Below are 8,124 nucleotides of genomic sequence, written 5' to 3' on the forward strand. Positions count from 1 at the left end.
GGCTTTACTGACGAGATGCGCATAACAATCTCACGATTTAAATCGCCCAGCCCTAATATACACATGGACTACATTTCCCAGAAGTCACTGCCCGGACACATCATCTCTGATTGCTGTCAGTTGTGTATTATTAACCTGGTTAACTCTGATATAAGCCTGGTTTAATCAGTCATTCATTGCAAAGTCTTGTATGTGTCACAACTGCACTCCTGAGCGCATGGTTTTTTCCATGATTTTAACCTGGATTTGCCCTGTTTGCCTGGGTTCATGTCCTGGTATCTGTTTGGATTGCTTGCCTGTGTTTTGACCTTTTGTCTCTTTTGGATTATATCTTTGGATTACCCTAATAAATTTGGATCTCCAAATTTGCATCTCCAAAGCAGTTTGTAACAATTCCAGAAAGTCCTAGAAAGGTTTAGGAAGTGCTACTTATTAGCAGTAATGTTTGTTATATGGTTGTTCACATTTTTTGGGGGTGACGTTTTTTTTTTTTTTTTTAAACAGAGGAATTAGGGTTTCTCATCTGTTTTTTAGCAAAAGTTAATTTATCTTTTATATGAAAAATTGTCAAAATTGCATCTCGTTTCTCAACATCTCAATTCTCCAACTGCACCATGAGGAGGTGAGGAATGAGAAGCAAGAAAGCTTCCTGAGGAGGCATGAGGATACACAGGTGATCCTTCCCTCGCGTCTCAGCTCCACCTCCTTAGGATACGAGGGAAGGAAACGAGGATGCACCAATAAGACATGAGAAGCACTCAAGCTCATTTTGAAGGATCCATCCTACCTCATTGATGCTGCTTCATTTCAGTAAACTGACCACTACATTCCAAATTCATTAAGAAATTACATCAATTTATGCTTCACTAGAAATAGGACTAATTAACAACAAAGGAATCTAATAATGACAGACAACTCAGGCAAACAGGAACAGGCAAAACACCACCAAGACACAAAGAAACTAAAACTAAACAACTAAACTAAACATACACTTGACATTAAGGCTCCCCCTCCCTAAGAAGGCATCTCCTCGCGCCTTAAATAAACTGAGGTCCAACCGAGGGAGGGTGAGGACTCTGGAGGAGGACGAGGGGCTGGTGAAGGACAGGGAACAGGAAATGCCGGCAAGAGAAACCAGGGAGGCGATGATGAAGGGAGGAGCCAGGAGCTGGAGGAGCCAGGCGTGGACCCAGACCACAGCCAGGACGAAGGCCGATGGCAGCTGAGTGATGTGGAGTGGAGTGATGGGCTTGGCAGCTGGAGGTGTAACCAGGGAATCTTCATGACAAGGCAGTACTGGAGACTGGAAGACCCGAGGCAGATCCACACAGCAGAGTGGAGTCAGAGGAGGAGCAGAGGGACTGAAGGGAAACAGCAGAGGTGGGGCCGAGGAACTGTCTGTTATAGGAAGAGGAGGTGGGAAAGGGAGGCTGTGTGGGATCACTGGAAATGCAGGAGACTTGGAACTGGGCAAAACCAGCAGAGACACAGGATACTTGGAGCTGGACGGACCAGCGGAGACACAGGATACTTGGAGCTGGACGGGACCAGTGGAGACGCAGGATACTTGGAGCTGGACGGGACCAGTGGAGACAAGAAACAGGAAAATATCATCATCCATTTCCTCATATAATGCAGATGCCAGCTGCAGCTCACCCTCAGCGATGGGAGTGTGGGCTTGGCTCTACTCCATGCCTTCAAACTCCACAAGGACACTCAGAGTGATGGTTGGTGTAGCCGGCTCATGCACCTGGTCACACATTCCGTTGGGCTGGTCTGACATTCAGGGAGACACAGGAAAATATAATCTTCAAATTCCTCATATAATGCGTAGACCAGCTGCAGCTCACGAGCATGGCCATGGCTCCATGCCTTCAAACTCCACCTGGTCTGGTCAGACATTCAGGAGACACAAACTCCACCTGGTCTGGTCAGACATTCAGGAGACACAAACTCCACCTGATTGTAACCCGGGTAACACTGGCTACCAATAAAGAGTTAAACGTTTTTTAAAAAAGGAAAGAAAAAGAGTGTTCTAGATGGAAAAGAGATTTACCCAATCACATATTGTGCTGCAGTGACTGACACCTCTGTGAGCCAACAGTAGCGGCACATTCATGAGGCCCGCCCACAGGTCATGCCGGCACTGCTTTCAGCAATGAGCAGACGAGAGAGAGTCAGATCAGAGCCAATTAGACGAAACTAGGGATGGGCATTCGATTAAATTTTCTTAGTCGATCGTCGGGAGAATTAACGATCGACTATCGATTAATCATTATAAATTAAAAATGCAATGAAAATTCAAAAATACAGTTTGTTTGTCCTCGATGAGATCTTTATTACAAGAAGATCAACTTGTGGCAGTGAAACTGGACGTTCGGTAGACTTGAAGATATGCCCTGCGGTGCTCTAAAACAGCGGAACCTGCAGCTGCGAGCCGGCGTTCTTAAACAGAGACCCATGGCCACTTCATCCGTTTTCTGTGATCGGATAGCTATCCGATCGTGAAAAGACCAAATGTAAATGCCCTCCAAAACGCATTCGAGACGGATTTAAATCCGATCGCTCAAACCACTTCAGGAGGAGATCTGAGACGCATTCCAGACGAAACTGGACAAGAGTAAATGCATCTGGTTGTTGAAACCACGTATGTAAATTTGACTTATCCCAAAAATGCTAAGAAATAAACGTGTGAGAGCGTGTTATAGGCTATATGTCATGTTATAGCCAGATATGACGACGCTAACGTTACTTCAACACGCATCACCACAGATGAGCATCTATTCATCAAGCCGACGTGCAAACTATCGCAAATCAAAGTGAAAGTCATTCATCAACACACAATCATCTTCATTAAAAGTAAAGAACCGAAATGATCTTACCAGGGCTGTTGCCGCATCTTGTTGCGGTCTTTGATTTAGAAATTTTCGCTGATGATCAATAAAATGCAGCTCATATCAGTTGCTTTCAGTGACGTGCAACAATTTAAATATGCATATAGCGCGGGAATCGGATTTATATCCGTTTTGCAAAAACACATTTATGTGACCAGGTGTAAATGGAATCGTTTTGATAAATCAGATAGCTATCCGATCTGAGAAAACGCATGAAGTTCCCATAGAACTTCTGCACCAGTCTACTGATTTCTGTTGAGAAAGATAAGCATGTTGACATGATCTGGGATCAGACGCGACCGCAACCTGGTGACAGCCAGTCCAGCCGCCGAAAACACCCGCTCTGAGGGGACTGACGTTGCCGGGATGCACAGGTACCTCCGCGCTAAAATGAATTCCATTGCTTCAAGACTCACACTACGCAACGCAACCTGCATTAGTTTAATCGATAACAAATAAACGTGATCGACGAAATTCTTAACGATCAATTATCGATCGTCGATTAATCATGCCCATCCCTAGACGAAACAGCAGTACAGAGTGTTTCTCCAGAAATTCCTTGCGCTAAACGTTAATGTTTTAAGAAATTGTGATCGAGTGCACCTGGAAAGTTGGACTTTGGATGCATCAGCCTGAATTGTTGTCGTCGGAGAGAGAGAAGAGTGAAGTGGAAATCGGAGGAGAATAGATGGAGCGGATCTCAGAGTGAAGGGCTGTGAATAATCTTCCTTGTGTGAAATAGTGATTCTATCTCGCTTTGGCTGTTTTTTTTTGTGAATGTGATCTCCTAATAATAATAATTCATTACATTTATATAGCGCTTTTCACAGCACTCAAAGCGCTTTACATGGAAGGGGGAATCTCCTCAACATCCTCCCATGATGCGACGGCAGCCATATTGCGCCAGAATGCCCACCACACACCAGCTTATTGGTGGAGAGGAGACAGAGTGATGAAGCCAATTAATATATATATTATATTATATACACCTCCTCCAGCAGCAACCTGGTTTTCTCAGGAGTCTCCCATCCAGGTACTGACCAGGCTCAGCCCTGCTTAGCTTCAGTGGGCAACCAGTCTTGGGCTACAGGGTGATAAGGCTGCTGACAACGGAGAACGTGATCTCCACACAAACTCCACCTGATCTGAGACACAAACTCCACCTGGTCTGGTCTGACATTCAGGAGACACACACTCCACCTGGTCTGGTCAGACATTCAGACATTCAGGAGACACAAACTCCACCTGGTCTGGTCTGACATTCAGGAGACACAAACTCCACCTGGTCTGAGACACAAACTCCACCTGATCTGAGACACAAATTCCACCTGATCTGGTCAAACATTCAGGAGACACAAACTCCACCTGGTCTGGTCAGACATTCAGGATACACAAACTCCACCTGGTCTGGTCTGACATTCAGGAGACACAAACTCCACCTGGTCTTGTCAGACATTCAGGAGACACAAACTCCACCTGGTCTGGTCAGACATTCAGGAGACATACTCCACCTGGTCTGGTCAGATATTCAGGAGACACAAACTCCACCTGATCTGGTCAAACATTCAGGAGACACAAACTCCACATGATATGGTCAAACGTTCAGGAGACACAAACTCCACCTGGTCTGGTAAGACATTCAGGAGACACAAACTCCACCTGGTCTGGTCTGACATTCAGGAGACACAAACTCCACCTGGTCTGAGACACAAACTCCACCTGATCTGAGACACAAACTCCACCTGATCTGATCAAACATTCAGGAGACACAAACTCCACCTGGTCTGGTCTGACATTCAGAAAACACAAACTCCACCTGGTCTGAGACACAAACTCCACCTGATCAGGTCAAACATTCAGGAGACACAAACTCCACCTGGTCTGAGACACAAACTCCACCTGATCTGGTCAAACATTCAGGAGACACAAACTCCACCTGGTCTGAGACACAAACTCCACCTGATCTGAGACACAAACTCCACCTGATCTGGTCAAACATTCAGGAGACACAAACTCCACCTGGTCTGGTCAGATATTCAGGAGACACAAACTCCACCTGATCTGGTCTGACATTCAGGAGACACAAATTCCACCTGATCTGGTCTGACATTCAGGAGACACAAATTCCACCTGGTCTGGTCTGACATTCAGGAGACACAAACTGCACCTGGTCTGGTCTGACATTCAGGAGACACAAACTCCACCTGGTCTGGTCAGACATTCAGGAGACACAAATTCCACCTGGTCTGGTCAGACATTCAGGAGACACAAACTCCACCTGATCTGGTCAAACATTCAGGAGACACAAACTCCACCTGGTCTGGTCAGACATTCAGGAGACACAAACTCCACCTGATTTGGTCAAACATTCAGGAGACACAAACTCCACCTGATCTGGTCAAACATTCAGGAGACACAAACTCCACCTGATCTGGTCAAACATTCAGGAGACACAAACTCCACCTAGTCTGGTCTGACATTCAGGAGACACAAACTCCACCTGGTCTGGTCAGGCATTCAGGAGACACAAACTCCACCTGGTCTGGTCAGATATTCAGGAGACACAAACTCCACCTGATCTGGTCAAACATTCAGGAGACACAAACTCCACCTGATCTGGTCAGACATTCAGGAGACACAAACTCCACCTGATCTGGTCAGACATTCAGGAGACACAAACTCCACCTGGTCTGGTCTGACATTCAGGAGACACAAACTCCACCTGATCTGAGACACAAACTCCACCTGGTCTGGTCTGGTCTGACATTCAGGAGACACAAACTCCACCTGGTCTGGTCTGACATTCAGGAGACACAAACTCCACCTGGTCTGATCTGACATTCAGGAGACACAAACTCCACCTGGTCTGGTCAGATATTCAGGAGACACAAACTCCACCTGGTCTGGTCTGACATTCAGGAGACACAAACTCCACCTGGTCTGGTCTGACATTCAGGAGACACAAACTCCACCTGGTATGGTCAGATATTCAGGAGACACAAACTCCACCTGATCTGAGACACAAACTCCACCTGATCTGGTCAAACATTCAGAAGACACAAACTCCACCTGGTCTGAGACACAAACTCCACCTGATCTGGTCAAACATTCAGGAGACACAAACTCCACCTGGTCTGGTCTGACATTCAGGAAACACAAACTCCACCTGATTTGGTCAGACATTCAGGAGACAAAAACTCCACCTGGTCTGGTCTGACATTCAGGAGACACAAACTCCACCTGATCTGGGACACAAACTCCACCTGGTCTGGTCTGACATTCAAGAGACACAAACTCCACCTGGTCTGAGACACAAACTCCACCTGATCTGAGACACAAACTCCACCTGATCTGGTCAAACATTCAGGAGACACAAACTCCACCTGGTCTGGTCAGACATTCAGGAGACACAAACTCCACCTGGCTGGTCTGACATTCAGGAGACACAAACTCCACCTGGTCTGGTCAGACATTCAGGAGACACAAACTCCACCTGGTCTGGTCAGACATTCAGGAGACATACTCCACCTGGTCTGGTCAGATATTCAGGAGACACAAACTCCACCTGATCTGGTCAAACATTCAGGAGACACAAACTCCACCTGATCTGGTCAAACGTTCAGGAGACACAAACTCCACCTGGTCTGGTCAGACATTCAGGAGACACAAACTCCACCTGGTCTGGTCTGACATTCAGGAGACACAAACTCCACCTGGTCTGAGACACAAACTCCACCTGATCTGAGACACAAAATCCACCTGATCTGGTCAAACATTCAGGAGACACAAACTCCACCTGGTCTGGTCTGACATTCAGGAGACACAAACTCCACCTGGTCTGAGACACAAACTCCACCTGATCTGAGACACAAAATCCACCTGATCTGGTCAAACATTCAGGAGACACAAACTCCACCTGGTCTGGTCTGACATTCAGGAGACACAAACTCCACCTGGTCTGGTCTGACATTCAGGAGACACAAACTGCACCTGGTCTGGTCTGACATTCAGGAGACACAAACTCCACCTGGTCTGGTCAGACATTCAGGAGACACAAATTCCACCTGGTCTGGTCAGACATTCAGGAGACACAAACTCCACCTGATCTGGTCAAACATTCAGGAGACACAAACTCCACCTGATCTGGTCAAACATTCAGGAGACACAAACTCCACCTGATCTGGTCTGACATTCAGGAGACACAAACTCCACCTAGTCTGGTCTGACATTCAGGAGACACAAACTCCACCTGGTCTGGTCAGGCATTCAGGAGACACAAACTCCACCTGGTCTGGTCAGATATTCAGGAGACACAAACTCCACCTGATCTGGTCAAACATTCAGGAGACACAAACTCCACCTGGTCTGGTCTGACATTCAGGAGACACAAACTCCACCTGGTCTGAGACACAAACTCCACCTGATCTGGTCAAACATTCAGGAGACACAAACTCCACCTGGTCTGGTCAGACATTCAGGAGACACAAACTCCACCTGGTCTGGTCTGACATTCAGGAGACACAAATTCCACCTGGTCTGAGACACAAACTCCACCTGATCTGGTCAAACATTAAGGAGACACAAACTCCACCTGTTCTGAGACACAAACTCCACCTGATCTGGTCAAACATTCAGGAGACACAAACTCCACCTGGTCTGAGACACAAACTCCACCTGATCTGAGACACAAACTCCACATGATCTGGTCAAACATTCAGGAGACACAAACTCCACCTGGTCTGGTCAGACATTCAGGAGACACAAACTCCACCTGATCTGGTCAAACATTCAGGAGGCACAAACTCCACCTGATCTGAGACACAAACTCCACCTGGTCTGGGCTGACATTCAGGAGACACAAACTCCACCTGGTCTGGTCAGACATTCAGGAGACACAAACTCCACCTGATCTGGTCAAACATTCAGGAGACACAAACTCCACCTGGTCTGGTCAGACATTCAGGAGACACAAACTCCACCTGGTCTGATCAGATATTCAGGAGACACAAACTCCACCTCGTCTGGTCTGACATTCAGGAGACACAAACTCCACCTGGTCTGAGACACAAAGTCCACCTGATCTGAGACACAAACTCCACCTGATCTGGTCAAACATTCAGGAGACACAAACTCCACCTGATCTGAGACACAAACTCCACCTGGTCTGGTCAAACATTCAGGAGACACAAACTCCACCTGGTCTGGTCAAACATTCAGGAGACACAAACTC

This window comes from Abramis brama (assembly GCF_963993115.1).
Source record: "Abramis brama genome assembly, chromosome: 25".
NCBI classification, from domain to species: Eukaryota; Metazoa; Chordata; class Actinopteri; order Cypriniformes; family Leuciscidae; genus Abramis; species Abramis brama.